Here is a 16,619-nt window from a genome sequence, read left to right on the forward strand (position 1 = left end):
CGTAGAAAGCCTCAAAATCCATGGTGCTTCCAATGTGAGCAAAGTAATAAGCAACCTTTTTTATATGTAAAGTTTTCAGACTTGAATGTTTCCCACAGAGCAACCTGTTTTACAACCTGCTTAATTTAGTTAAGCTGACTCAGTCATGATGGTACACACAACTGTCTGTAGAGGTTTTGCAGTTGAAGGTGTGACTGTAAAAATCAAACCATGAGGGCAAAGGAAGTGTTTGTAGACTTAGGAAGCAGGATTGTGTCAGTATGCAGATCTGTGGATGGGTACAAGAACATATTCTGCAGTAATCGATGTGCTCATAAGCACAGTAGCCAACTTCCTCTGAAATGGAAGTAGTTTGGAATCTTGGATCTGATTACCCAGTTAAACTGATTACCCAGTTAAACTTTAAACTGAGTAATCAGAGTGTAATAGCCCCGGTCAAAAATGTAATAGTCACTATAAGTGAGATCCAGAGTTCCTTAGTTGAAACGGGAGAACTTTGTGAAAGGACAAGTTCATCGGTTTAGAACTCCACCTTTATGCTAGAGTTACCAGACAGAGGCCATTCACTCACTGAAAACATAAATCATCCCCTCCTGGGAAGTTCCAGCCAAACGTGGTTCGCGGCTGCATCGTTCCATGGGTTTGTTTTTTTTTGGGAACAGGGACAGGGCGAGTGAGCAGTATTGAGGGAAAGATGGATGCAGAAAACTAAAGAGCAATCCTGAGAAAACTTTTTGTAGACCCCATGCTGAGGCAAAGGTTTACATTTCAACCAGACAACGACCCCAAGCATGCTGTGAAGAAAACACAGGAGGACTCTCAACAAGACTTCAGGGTATTAGTACTAGCATAGGTACTTTAAACTGGTACTTAAAGAAGGGACTTTCTCCACCAACCCCTGATAAATACATTTGGCTTAGTAGCTCCAAGGTGTTCCCTGGTTTATGTTTAAATTGGTGTGTAAGTTGTTGGGGGCTTGGCAAGAAGTATACCTTCTGAGCTGAAAGATCAAAAATATGCTTCACAGGGCTCAGGGTTGAAAGTTCTGTCACATCACTCATTCATCTAATGCAGCATATTATAATATTAAATCATTGATGGGCCAGTTTTGAATAAGCTTATAACAAAGGATACAGTGTTCTTAATGGCTTCCTTAAAAAAAAGTGTAATTATTCATTTTTATTTATAGGAACAACAGCTTTAACAAAGAAAACTCTGTCACTGTCTCGTTTTTTTCTTTCTTTTCTTTTTACAACAAGTTAAGAAAGAAAAAAGCAAGGGAAGGAAGAGAGAGGCATGAAGAAAGACATTGAGAAACAGCTTGTTTCTGCGGTGTCCTTTTTGAGTTGTTGGCTTTCCCAGAAGAGTGAATCAGCTAAGGGTGACCACAAAGGAGCCTAGAGGCTTTTCATCTAGGCCCCAGGGTCTCTTCCAGGATGATTGGAATGAAGCAGAGAGGGTATTGGTGGGAGGGTATTTGATCTGTCTTCTGCTGACTCACAAAGCTGTTGTCTCACCACTGTTTACAAGTTATATGACCAGTACCCACCCAGGTTGTGTAAGGTTCACTTGAACTGTAATGTGTTGATACATCTTCTCTGGCAGATCTGGCCCCTCAAGTCTCCATATGCTGTTTACATGCTGCTGACATGTGTGTTTTATTTTGTCTTGCAGCTTTGACACATGTAACTCTGCTCCATGATAATAAACAAAATATATAGGCCTTTGTGGCACTGAATGATCTTCTTTGATCAGCTTTAATACATCCATTATGGCTGTTGATGCTCCGCTTTATGAGGGTTTTATGACATTATTTTCAGAACACAACAAGGAATCACAGCAGTCACCATTCTTGTCCATAACATATCAATGTATGGATTGAATTTATTTATTTTTTTCCAGGAAAAAAAGTGGTTCCAACTGCCAGGATGTTCATTTTCAGCACTTTTGCTTCAGGCAGTACCTTTATTATCACGCATACTTTTCTGGAATTTGGCCTGAGTCATTTTAGCTGCAGTTTCTTGTAATCTTTGTTTCACTAGAAAATGTTCTTGGCAGTCCCTGCTCTTTTCTCAGCAAGACTGAGCTTCACATCCTTCACAAGGAGCTGTCTAGAGCCACTGCAGGTCGTAGAGCAGCTCTGCTGGAACTGTTGTTTGTTGGCTTACTTACTCAAGGGCATCTCTTCATGTGAACCTGGTCACGTCTTCCTTATCTACCCAGTTATTACAAAAGGGCCTGACTCAGGCGTTTGCTTTGTCTACTACTGTAAGTAAAGTCCAAAAGTCATGATATTTCTTTTGGGGTTAAAAAATTTAAGATGATAATGCTGCTCAAAGTTGGAGTCTTGACCCAGTAGGGACAGAGCAAGCTTTTACACAGAGAAAGAAGAAGAAGTAGCAGGTAACAACAGAGAATGACCCACAAGGAATGGAATCACATTTCTACAGAGCTGTCGATTTATTATTGTTATTTTGGTCTGTGAGGTAACAGGTCAACTGGACAAAGACCAATCCCAACAAGCTGAAAGGGGGGGCATGTCAACACCTGTCGTAGTGGATTCAGACGTGCTTCAGTCAATATACTGATTCCCCTCCAGTACTTGTACATTGGGTCAAGTCAAGCTGAAACTGTAGAGTGACTTTACTACACTCTACAGACTTTACTACACGTGAAAATGTCTCTTTAAGGTGCTCTTTCTGAACGCTGGGGTCTGCTCTGATTGATCAGAAATCCTAACTGCTCAGTCTTGGTTGAAGATTTGCCAAAATCAGTGTTGTCAACTTTGATTTGATTGATGAGATTTAGCTACTCAGACACCCTCAGCGACTTTCCTTTTAAAAAGCAACCAGCAAGAAATGTAGTGACTTTGAGGACAAACCTTAGCTACTTTATAAGGAAGCGACAGGATCTTGTTGTCTGCTGCATGTGAGTCGTGCAATCTAGAGAGGGAGAAGAAACAGATCGAATCGAGCTAACATCACTATGCAGTCTTTAGCCTTGCAGTGCTTTTGAATGGACCATGACTGAACAGTTAGTCTTAAGGGGCCATTTTTAAGTCACAATTTCAGGCTTTTTTTTACCCTCTGACTTTAGAAGCAAAAAAAATGTGCAAATAGAGCAGCTTAATTGGGAAGTAGGCTGTATTAAAACACAGTTTATGTGAGCACAGAGAGCAGAAGAGGAAAAAAATATGGAAAGAGCTGGAGCTATATTACATTGGAAATAGTTGGCAACGCTGGCCAAACTGGCACCAGTCAGGCATTATGAAAATATGTTTTGTGTTGCTGTTGTCAAGAGAAGAAAAGCCTGGAGTCCTCTGAGGGAGAGACACTTTGGTGTGGCTTTGAATCTTTGTTGACCTCCTACTCAAATAATGATAAAAAAAATTTTTAAATGGCTAGAGCTACTCGTAATTTTCTTCGTATTTTTCTTCCAAGGAGCCAGAGTTTTCTATGAATTGGTCTTGAGCAATAGTTATCCATGCCCTCTTGAAGACTTTTCAGAGTTTTCCCTTCGACATTGGCTTCTTTTTCACTCATTTTCAGTTCAGTCCTTGTACCTGACCATTTTCAGGAGAATGTGTTTTTTTGTTGTTGTTGTTGTCAAGCCCCATGACAAACCAAAGCCAAATTTCCAATAAAGCTGTCTCTCGTCAGATGGCTAAATGGGCCAGAAATTGTGACGGAGAGGCAGCCCTTTAAGGCTATGTGTCAATTCGCAATTACTTAAAGCATATGCAGACTGTCACTCTGCTCTAATAGAATCCTCATTTTATAACCGCAGCGTCATCTGACAAAAACACAATTCAAGTAACTTAAAGCCAATGTCTGCGCCATGATTTCGGCTATACTTACATGTACGATGATCTACTACAAAGAAAATTAGAAACAGCAGGACAGCAGAAACAAATGTCGAGATTATTTTCTCAACCAGTGCACAGCGGTAACTGATAGAGGATGGACATAACTCTGTAAATAATTCCCCTTCTTGCAAGTATACTGGGACAAAGACTGGACTCTAATTAAATAGCCAGCTCGACTTAACTGTGCATGTAACTGTACTGATTGTTGCTTCACTGTTCTTTTACCTCTGGAGTTTACCTCTGGAATACAGGACAGTTCCCAGTATGACAATACATTTCACCTTCATATGATTCAGGGGCTTCGATGAGCTAGAATTTTTTTTTTTAATCAACTTCTATGACTGAAATTTTATTGTAATTCTACCACCATGTTCAGAACAGCAACCTTTGCAATTGTAATGTGCTCACAATCAGGAAATAAGTCCAAAGCTGTGAGAGCAACAACAAGGCCTTAAGAAAATTGATTAATCCTTTACAGAGGTAATCCTTGTGTCATTTCATTTTGGTCCCAGCTTTGATCTGGGTTCTTAATTTGGTTAATGTTACTTCCTAGAGTGCCATGTGTCAGTCAAATTGTACAGCTCCACCTTAATCCTTTGATAAAGAAATCAGTGCTCATCATGACTTCTTTGTTCGGCTGCATCAGTCCCCATGCAACCCCTGAGTTCCAAAGAAGTTCTCAAGTAAATTTAAAACTACTATAAAAAAGCCACAGACGAAGGATATTATGATATTGCAGTGTTATAAGCTGAGATTCTCCATAATGTTCTCTGTCGTGGTGTATATGGTGGTGTGGTAATATGTCTGCGGCTTTCCAACACTCTCCAGGGGATTCATTTCATTGTTTCAAGTCCCTGATGATCTGAAAGCTCAGCACACATAGGTCCGGTCACCACTCTTTCCTCCACAGCTGCAAGCCGCCATTCTGCTGCCTGCTGTATGTATATTTGTAGAGTGATCTGTATAGTCTACTGCCCAAACTTCGTCTTGCACCATGTCTTGCATGTGAGGTCCTCAGTCTTTTTTAAACAAGCATTTACTATGATGTCTCTGTGCCAGTGTAAAAAAAAATAAGACAGAAAAAAAGATCATCAAAGTGCGGGATATTGTGTAACTTGTTTGCTGAAAGAACTGGCTTACCAAAGCAGTGCTTTATTTAACCATCTTGTCTTGTTTTGTGCTTATTTTGACAGGTGTCAGTCCTAAATGATATGCAGCTGTAAATCACAGCACAAGCATCTTGGAAGTCTTGCAAGACAAGAGACCGCTCTCCTTGCTGGGGCTTAAGACAAATGGTGTTATACTAGAAGAGGAGCGCAGAGGCTCAGTGTTTGAGTCTGCTTGTGGTCGAAGGCAAAGCGAGCCCTGCAACAGGAAATGACCGAACTCTACACAGAGGCTAAAAATAATGCCCGTTGTTAAGGGAGAATAGAGCCAGAGAAGCAGTGGAGTACAGCAAATATTATTTCAATTAAACCGCAGGCTCAAAACTAAAGCCTTATTTTCAGTGAAAAACCCAGGTGACTGCCAGGGGGGAGAGGAGAGGTAGAGATGATGAGTTGAAGCTCTCACAAATGAAGTCAAAGGTTGGGTGTTGGTGATGGTGGTGGCTATGGGAAGGGTGAGGGGGGTTTCTTTTCAGAATTCCTGTGAAGCGTTGCCACAGTACAGAGTGAGTCACAGACTACATTGTGGTTTTTGGAGGGGTCTTTTCGCAACAGCTTCCACCGCCTCCTTCCCTGAATTTACTTTTGTTACCACGAGAAAGAGGAGGGGCCACAGAGAGCTGTAATGTTGGCATCAGGCTGACACTAACGCCACTTCGGTTTACCTACCCCTCTCACGCACACATACACACACTCTTGCTGACACACTGGCAGGCTCAACATAACCCTGGCACTCAGTGGTGCCGAGCTAAGAATGGAGCACTCCTTCAGCTCACGCAATGTGGTGTGGCTGAAATTTCCTGCAATAAAAATGTGATTGGGAAGATACCCATTAAACGTGTGAGGAAAAGGGAAAGAGCCCAGAAACCGCCAGTTTGGGAGGTAGCTGGCTGGAGAGGTAGATCACAGAGGGATATTCTCTCTGTTGACCACTGGTGCCCTGCTACCAACCTGCATAAAAAAACACATTTTGTCCTCTGAGGCATTTTCTCGCACCTCAATCCCCTCAACCCCCCCCCTCAACCTCAAACACCACCCCCCAAATCCTGTTTTCATTTAGTACATGGCAGTGCTCCCTCAAACTCTTCAGTTTCCCAAACCAAGAGCTATTTCCTGATTCACTCCCTCTCTCATATAATTATTTTGCTGGACTGTGTTCCTTGGTTCTTTTTCAGGCCTTCTTTTCCAAGACTGCCTGTTCTGCATTCAGTGTGACATCACAGCCTCAATGGGACAAAGGTGACCCGGCTCATACGCTATAGGTCACAGGTCAGGCCTGTTTCCTCTCATTCACACATACTCAATCCTATTTTGTGCTAGCATTACATTACATGGTGACTTGATGGAACTTTATGAAACACTTTAACACGGGATAATAAAATTTGCTTGACTTATACGTAATTTAAGAACTTGAGTAGTATGCAAGGTTTATGACACGGTTACATGTTAACCGTCACATGGTTAATATGTTGAGGGCCCTTGTTAAAGGCTGTGGTATTCTCCCCATAAATAGCCACATTGTTCCCGCTCATACACACACACTTGCACATACACTGAAGCTTTTTATACTTTACTGAATCACTTCAGTAATACCCCCCAACTTTGCTGCAAGTGCAATTCAGTTGAATTTGGAGTTCATTTTAGCCACTGAATCTGTGCAGTTTTCCAGACCCTCTCTCTGCATCTGCGGGTGTTAACTGTTATGCTGTGTTAACACTTGTCTCTCATTCTCGGGTTCTCTCAGGACCAGCTGTGTGCTTCTGTCCTCTTCCCAGCTGCACGGGTGTGGCTGCCCCTGGCACCGTGAAACTCCTCCACAAACTTGGTAAAGTCGTTCTCATTAACTGACTGCTGGTGATGAGGCTCTGAGAAGCCAAGCAGGCATTAGCTATACCATCAAACATGCATTCATACACAATAATTATGCTAATAAACCTATATGACTGCTCCCTCTACATAATAAAAACATCATTTAGAATATCCTCTGAAATAAAGTCATGTGTACCAATTCAGTTCAATTCAATTCAATTCAGTTCATATATACAGTTATTGATCAATAACAACAATAAAAGAGGCTTTTAGATAATGTGATAACAAATTCAAGCACATATTGTTACCACTCTGTTGATGTGAGATAGATAGGATTAGTTCCCAAAACAAAATTCTAAATAAATTAGACTTGGTGATTGGTTTTAATTGTTCACGTAGGTGCTGTCTGGAGGTGACCCATGTCGGTGTCCTCTAAAGTACAGTAAACTCAACTCATATGTGTGATTCAAAATCGGAGCACGCGCCAAGTCTTTCTTTTAACAAGCCACAAAATCCTTTGGGGTGGCTCAATCAAACTCCTACCTTCATGGACACCATTTTGTTGGTCATCGTTACCTGTAAACTAAACACATAACAGAATTTTGTCACCTTCTGGTTAGATTTAGGGATTCACATCAACTGATTAGGTTTAGCAATCAAAACAACTTGGTTATGGTTAGAAAATGATCGTGATAAGGGCCTAAATACATTCTTTTCACAACGTGACCCTCAAACTTGTACATAGTTTGAGAAAAAGTATGACCCAAAAAAATCTAAAGAGCTTTGAGCTGACTGGGAGCAAGTCTTTTGAGGAAGCAAAAGGAAGTCCTGGTACTGGAAGCACTGAATGTAACAATGAGAGCAGAAAATTATTATGGTATTTCAAAGTGATACGTGTTGGCCACTGACCGAAAACTTGATTTGAAGTGAAGCTATTGAGTCTTTAAGCGAGTCAGCAACCCAAAGCATAGATCCAGCTGCACAAAAGATTGGTTCAAAAAGAAAAGATGTAACTGGCCTGCAATCAGTCCTGACCTGTAACCCACTGAACACCATTTGCAAGAGATAAAATCTCCCACTGCCAAAAGAACTCTCGCTAACTCTCTGAGCTTGAACACAGTGCAAAAGAGGAATGACACTAGAACTTTTTCATAGTTTCTTCAGCCATCCATGACCTAATCTGCAGTGTGACTTGTGTTTTATTGGTGTGATTTTCAGTAATTTTTGGCATTTTAAAAAAAATATTCAGATCCATATTGTTGGTGAATTTGCATTGATTTCTGAAGTGCGGGTTTATATTTATATTTCAGTTGTTCAAATAATTTAACCACGCAGATTTTGATCCACTCTTTCAACATATAACCATCTGTGTCAAACTGCTGTCAGTTAATTAGTCCAAGGTTGCTCAGACTGAAGCCATTTCTTCATATAATAAGTATGTTTTTGTAATAGGTTGCTCAGTTGTTGAGACTAAATCTAAATCTTTCTGTGTTTGAAACTGAAATTTTCCCTTCTTGGCACTTTGTTTCAGTCGGCACATTTTAGTACCATAAAAAGCCCTTGAAATACAAATCTGATCTGTAATCTGATTTGTTCTATGTTATTCTAAGGGAATGAAAGCAATTATTTTCCCATTTGAGTGCTGTACATACACAGTGCCTGTAGAGTGAGATGGGGAGAATGCATTATATTTGGGCCCAATCGTACCAAAACTTCAGATTCAGCAAGTTTCTCTAGTTTGGTGAACTTTTAACGTGTACATTTATACTGTTGACCAAGAGCAAAGCTACCCTGAGTATGTTTCTCTCGTAAAGGGTTTTTAAAATGTTGGAATCCAAAATCCCTGAACAATTGAAAGTTACAATGCTGCGTACAATGTAAATAAACATAGAATGGAAGGAGTTGCATGTCATCCAAACATTATATTTACCTAAAAATAGCACTAAATAATATATCAAATGTTTTTCATTGAGAAGCTTTAAAATCTTGAAACAGAATTTTAGTATCATAAAGGTCTAGGATGTGTAAAATGGTAAATTAACAAGCAGTTCTCGTTATGAACCCGCTGGACGTAGAAGAAATGAGAAGGTATAAAGTGACTTATAACGACTTTTTCAAGGGACCGAATTGTCATGGCCACATGACCGATTCAGAGCATCTCACGAAATGCACAAGGCCTCTGGGGTGTTCTTAGTCAGAACTGGTGGGTACTCACCAGGAGTGACCTGAAGAGTGACAAAAGACGGGCAAGCGACAGGATGTTGAAAGATGCTCTGGAAAAAGTCTGATCTGTGGCAACTGCAACAGACAACTCACAGGACTTTAAGGTTTTTTTCCTGCAAATGTCCTGCTGCCAGATACAACAGGACACCTTCAAAGGTCTTGAAGAAGCTATGAGTAGAAGCTGTTTAGTTGGAAAAACTGCCCTGTAGGCAGGGCTGTATATGATATTTTGGTCCATCAGTTTGTCTCATGCATCTTCTTTTGGAATTTCCTCAGTTAGGAGCTTCAAATCTGTAGTGACTGAAAAAAAATGGAAACTCGCCTCAATGGCATAATAATACGTCCGTCGTGGAGATGACGATTAGTGGAAATACATGGCATATATCTGATCTGCGTCTTTTAGAAGACCTCCAGCTCTTCTTCTCATGCTTTCACTTATAGTGCAGCTAAGAATAGCCTGCACACCAGACTACAATATGCACTGTAATAGCAGCAGACATTCTATATTCGACTAGAGGTCATACTGTGTGCACGCAAAGCGCCGGTCTGAAATGAGAGAGCACATATGAGTTTGTGAGGCAAAATTTAGCCTACATGTGTGTTAAGTTGGGAGGAATGCGCATCTACATGAGGATGAGTGTGTGGGGTGTTACAGTGTATGATGAGCAGACACCTGCTCAGCGAGGTTACGATGGCTTGCTTGGGGTCAAAGCGGAGCTTAGCGCCACTCACCATGATATAACATGGCAGAGGCACAGTGAGAGACAGCACGCGGCACTTTGAGACCGGTTAGTGTTGCCATAGTTACAAGATGCTGACACACCCCCACCTATGACAAACAAGCTGTTGCACAAGGGGGGATGCTTGACAGTCATCAGAAATAAATACTTGTAAACAAGATTGCACAAACAAAGAAAAGTCATAACCATGAGGTTGTGAAATAACCTCACTGAATACAATGAGGTAAAAAAACATACAGAGATACTCCAAGATTAAAGAGTGTGGTCTTTTAAGCCTTTCTTCAGCCCAAACAACAAGAGAAAAAGTGTAAGAAATTGCTTTTATAGTGTGTTTAAGGATAGAAAAATCATATTGACTATTTAAATGGATCATGACAGGTGGCTTTGTCAACTTTTTGGCTGGAAAATGCAGGTTTAGGTTCAGTTATTGTCTCTATTTAGTTTTCTCTGAAATCAAGGACCCAAGGAAAATATAACACTTAAAGCAAAAGCAATGCTAGCAAAGAATTAGCAAAGAAAGAAAATTTGATATGACTAGATCTAAACAGATAGAGATGGGTTTTGATGTGGTCAAATATACTTTAGTCTCAAGTATACTCATCTTGCTTAGGTTACAAAATTGAGTCACAGAGGTATCATAAAAGATGTTGTGAAGAAACCAAGGTACAGAGATGTAGAAAAACGATAATTACACCATGCTACTTTCTACCTCCTCCAGGCCGTTTCCTCTCCTGTAGCAGTGGGAAAGGGCTTGGACGGGGTGGCAGACCTGGGGGCAGAGTATCATGCTTGGGTTTTAAGAAGTGTCTTTGAGGACTACAGGAGGCCCATGGAGCCCGTAAAAGGCTGTCGGGGGGGAAAGTGGACACCACCTAGGGAGTCTGGAGCAGGAGGAGGCATCCAGACAACAGCTCTGCAAATCCACTGGCTCCCTTTGCCAAGCAGCTGAATCTTGAGAACCTCACACAGGGCAGGCTGCCACACGCCACAATTATCTCAATCGCTCAACAGTAAAGCTGAAATTTACGTGGAAGAGTGAGAGACAAAGCTACTTTTAAGAGCTCCGGTCAAAAAAGATATATATTTTTAACATAGTTCAAAGTTTAAATGCATAAGTTGAAAAATGCAACGTCTTTGCCCAGGACAACCTGTCCAGTTCAAACCTGCCTTTCTTGGCTTTATATCTTTAGCTGGGAAAGATGAGATTCCCAAGGCGCTGGGTAATGTAACATTCTAAATTAGTTAAATATCCTTAGAGAAGGACACACTGCACACAGTATCACAGCACCCACAAGGGCACTGAGAGGTTGGTGCTGTACACAGCACTTTCTGCGGAGTCATAATGGGTACAATGGTTCCCATTTCACCTTGCATGCTGGCCAAGGGGTCAGAGAGACCAATTCCCAGAATGACACGGGTTGTAAGAGTACGGTGAAGGACAGCCATCATTTCCTTGCCATCATTTTGTCTTGCCTGGTCCAAGAAAAACAAACTATAAATCTGTTTAGATAAAACGGAAAATAGGAGATTTCAAAGAGCAAGTGTAAAACTTCTACGAATGCTTTCAGCAAAACTATCTATCATGTTAGCTGCATGCTATTTCTACTACATTTGTATCACGTGGGATGAAAGAAAGTGGTAGATGTTTCCATGACAAGCATAATGATCACTGGACACCTCAATGTGGTCTTGTGGTACAAATAAATACATAAACAATAAATAGCATAAATAAATTAAGTTTATGATTCAGACAGAGTAAGTCACATGGGAGTAGATGATATTAATTTACCTCAAATTTGATTTATTGATTTGACATTTGTGTATTGTATTAAACTGGTAACATGACAGCATTGCTGTGGAAGATAATTCTCTGTAGGTTCAACTTTTAAAACATCCCCTCTACATTAAACATGAGCTTTTGATTAATTGTTTTTAACATGTTTTTTCTTGTCAGTTGTCATAAGGTCTTCTGTTTTTTGTTTTTTTTTCAAACTGAAACTCAAATGCGGTCAAGTTGGGTGTGATGTGATTCCCAGCTCTGAGTTCCAATTTTCGAGGCAAATACTTCATAGTATAATTGTCTTGATATAAATAATCATCTGGGGAAGTTTCATGGTGACATAGTTATTCATTTGTCTCCACATAAAACGCAGGCCAAAGAAATGCTGAGATGTTTCATTCACACGATCAAATTACACTGGCTCATAGTGGCATCCCTTAAAGCAGTGTTTTCCAACCCTGGTCCTCAAGGCACACCACCCTGCATGTTTTCCATGTTTCCCTGCTCCAGCACACCTGATTCAAATGAATGGGTCATCCTCAGCCTTCTGCAGAGCTTAAAGACCTGACCCAATTAGGCAGCTGTGCACACTCACTTTCTTCGTCAATTTAGAATCTTAAGTTAACTTGACATGCATGCCTTCGAACTGGGGGAGGACACCAGACCACCTGGAGTAAAACACATTGTCAAGTTTTGTCGGTGGAGGCGAAGGAGGACCCAGATGCAGACACAGGACAGGAGCCAGGAGGAAACCTAAATGGTTTATTATACTAGAAATCAAAATCACAGCCAACGCTGGAGCACCACAAAAAAAATAACTTGAAAAAAAAAAAAAACACCTGAGAAAATAACAAAACCAGATAACATTAACAAACAGGCGCAAGGCTGAAACCCACAGGTACAATGACAAAGCATCTGCCCAAGACTGAAAAGAACTGGGAGACTAAATATTGCAATGACAGTGCTAACCACTGCACCCTGATTATGCCCACGTATTTTCTTTTTCATTTTATTTCACTTTATATGCAATTAACTACCTAGATAACTGCCTATTGTGAGGTTTAAGTGTCTCGTTATAAGCTCCACCCTGCTTCCGATTCTTGTAAAGTCCTCGTTTCAACCACAAAAGATTACACCAACCATAAAGCAAGTCTGTGCGCTTCTGCAGTGCAAACCAATGGATGACACAAGTGCTTGCCACATCCATCTTCATATACGGTCTGACTAACAAAGAAAGTAAATGTGGCTCTTAGATTAGCATATTAGCTGTGAATTTCAAGTCATATCAACGACAAGCTTCTATTTGACGTAACCTTATTTGGTGGACAAAACCATAGATCACAATGACTTTGTCCATCTTTTTTACAATCCATGGACTTTGGTCGTTTCCACTACTGTTACACTGTTGTTGTATTGATGATTTCGTTTGTATTGACCTTGGTATAGAGTCTCATGGGTTTGCTCTTACTTTTTTGTAACATCTGATGCAACATGAAAAATATAACATGGCTGCTTTTGAGAATGTTCCTTTCTCTATGTGGTTACGTAGAGCTCCTTGGTCAAGCTTGACGCATTTCATGCTCTGAGTTGTATAAGAAAAAAAACCAGTACTGGACTACGTGTCCAGACACTTAATGTCAAACTCCAAGCAGATAGACGTTTCTAAAGAAATTAATGTTCATCTCACTGAGCTAACTCTGACTCAGAGTTTCATGAATTTCTGGGAGACAAAAGATGTTTCTGTCACCCAATAGTACTTCATGTTTCTCTGTTCTTGCACAGCTGGGCCAGCATACTGCTGGATGGTTTGGGTGTGGGGTGTGGAGGGTTGAGGGCGAGATGGGGGGAGTTGAGTTACATTCCTTCCATTGGGGCTGTGTGTCTGCCAACCAGGTCACTCCCAGTTCAGTCCCAGGAAATTAGGAGGGAAGAATTTCCTCTATGTGTCCATACAGCCACAGCTACAGAGGCCAGTGTGCACCGGGGGCACGTGTGCGTGCACGATGCTTGAAACTGAGCACCCGGTATAATATGACTTGCATGTTATATTCTTACACTCTAAGGTGTTGGAATGTACGTTGTCTTTAAATGTGTACACGTGGATACTGTATTGAATCATGCAGGTATGTTTTTACTCTGCTTCAGCTGTATATACATTTTCACATTTTGTTGAATGTTATGTATATGAGGTAACAATGTGCAAGAAAAAAAGTGGTTCACAGCCAATTCAGTGTGACTCGCATGCCTACTGATGGTCTCGGTAATGATGAGAACTCAAAGCAGCTTACTGCATGTTTATTGCTCTTTTCTAATAGGCATCCCTGCATCTGCTATCCTGCTCACCACTTACATGGATGATAGATGCCTCCAGATGATTCCAGGTCTTCTGGCCCTCATTGGTGTCTAATAATAGCAAAATGGAAAAACAAACTTACAAGCAGAAAGCAAACTTGGTTTATTCTTTGTGTGCTGTTGGTTAACGCTGCTTTTAACATCAATCTCTGTAGGTCAAGAGGGAAAATTCAGTGTGGGCACAAGCATGGTCTAATGTTATTGCTGAGACATTAAAAAGACATATATCCTGTATTGTGCACAAACAAGAAGAACATGTGAGTAGAGAAATCAAGATCTACTGCCATTATAGCTTCTAAAGTGGACACTTCACACTCATGCTAATGGTCCAATTCACCTTCTTTTGTCTTTACGGTTATTATATTATTATATGCAAATCATTAGCACTTGTGGTAAAATCACATTAGAAAACCTAAAAGATTCTCAACATCGCGGCAAGGAAACTGTGAGAACGCAGACTGAATAAAACATCAGCGGCTCTATCAGCTGTAAAGGTGTCAGCAAAAAGTGATGCAAAGACAAGAGAACATATTCTAAAATCTGCACTAATCAGCTTTTTCAGTACAATGTTCTGTTTTATGGTCCATCATTTAGTTTGGTTCAGTCTTTTCGTTCTAACCATCCATGAGCAGGCTGGAATGTTACGGCAGAAGATAAACCAACTAACTGCTCAGCACTAAAACAGCTAATGTCTGATATTTGTCTCAGAAGAAAACAGGAGATAAAATCGTGTAAAAAGGACACTGATTATTTGAACTTACTAAAATTTCCAAATTAATCCTAATTTAGACAATTAGAATGTGTCTTGCTGCCCCCAAGAGGCTTGAAAAGGGAACCAGTGTTGCTTTAAAGCTGCTTGCCCTTTTTGAATAATTAAAAGGTTAGTGAAATATTTCTTAAGCAATTAATTTGTGGTTTATGTTAATGTCCATTAATGTTATACTTTCAGGACATCAAGACCTTAAAGCAATACATTTCCAAAGAAGCTCATATGCTACTTTGGTAGCTACTTTTTAAAGAAGCCTGAGATTAAATTTTCATGAACTGACTTCTTACACTTTCATGTAAGTGCTGGTACCACTTTCATGTAAGTGCAGGATACATATGTAAGACGTACTTTTAATCAGGATATGTGGACAACTCTTACTTATATCCACATCAGGCCAACATGTAGCAAGATTAGCATTTATTTTAAGCTGTATTACTATTTTTCAAGTAAATTTTATTTACTCATCTTTAGGCACGGAGTTTCTCTAATTGAGTCTGTTTGCTGTTTTGTGTTCTGCTGGTGTTCACGTTGGGTTGCCTTTGTCAATGAAATAAAAAAAATTTGAATTTGAATTGGAAAATTAGTAAAGCTACAGAGTAAAACCTCAACAGTTTGCTAAATGATGCTAAGTCAGTAGCTAAAGGATGCTAAGTCAGTAGCTAAAGGATGCTAAGTCATGGTTGTCAGGTTGTCATCATGTCACAAGAAGTTTTAATATGATCTTTTGCTAAAAACAGACTGACTACTCATTATTCCAACTATGCAAAGGCTGAGAACTTTGCTGTAAAATAAAAGGAGTGAACAGGTTCTTATCTTGACTAGCAACCTGTCTGAACATTGCTTCGGTTTTGCCATTGACGGTTGAACTTTACTTTTATATTTTTCTGTGCCTAAACATATAGAGCAAGGAAGAGGACCTACAGACTCAATGGCAGCTTGAGGTCTGGGGTTTCTCTGAAATCATCCTGATTTTGTGATCTAGACATTTCCAAACAAGACCAACCAAGATTTCTTTTCACTAATGAAATATACATTCATTAGCAAATTTGTGTTCGCTCGAAATGATACCCATCAAAGAGACCAAGAGAAGTGGAAGTACAAACAGAACACAGATGGGCATGGCTCTTTTCTGAAGGGTGGGGGATTGTGGCTGGGTCCTTGTCTGGGACAGGAAACATGTGAGCAGAATATGGGATGCCTAGAGAACTTGGCAGCCGTGTGTGCATAAATACACAGGGCAGGATGGAGGCTCTTCCAGGACACACAAAACTTGGCTCTCACAGACTGCGTGTCACAAGAAATTGAATTAGATGTGAGTGTGTAGAGAGTCCGGAACAAGGCAAGGGACTTTCTCAAGTAATCTACAGTAAAGTTGGTTCGGTCTCAAGGGTTATTTGTCGATTCAGCCAGAGAACTAATATGTAACAGGCAGGCCTGCTTCCTCACTGGGTCACTGAATCCCTGCATTTTGTTCGTTACACTTTCCAGGCAACGCTTCTGGTCGGAGGGGGAGCTACAATCCACTATATCAGTCTGACACATCTCAAGTCTACGTTTGCACCTCTGATTTACTGGTCTCTGGGAGTCACATGTATCTCTAGGGTCAAGTGACTTTTGATGTTACACAAGAAGGAGAGGGGCTACCCAGAATTCAAGCACACCCCTCAAGTATAATAAATTCCTTAAACCTCCCAAAGTATGCTACTTCCTTGAATCAGCTGCATGCCACTATATAGATTCACACACACAAGCAAAAAGCATTGTTCAGCAAATATAGTGCATGATGATTTACTGTCCCATGCTGAGCCCCCATAAAAAAGCCAGCTGCCGCTCGCAACTATGTGCTATGCTGCCCTGTCATGACTCAGTGCTGAGTGGGACACTGGTGGGTTTTTTTTCTGTTTCAGGCCATTCC

Source organism: Leuresthes tenuis, unplaced genomic scaffold, assembly GCF_036924035.1.
Source record: "Leuresthes tenuis unplaced genomic scaffold, fLeuTen1.0.hap1 SCAF_8, whole genome shotgun sequence".
NCBI classification, from domain to species: domain Eukaryota; kingdom Metazoa; phylum Chordata; class Actinopteri; order Atheriniformes; family Atherinopsidae; genus Leuresthes; species Leuresthes tenuis.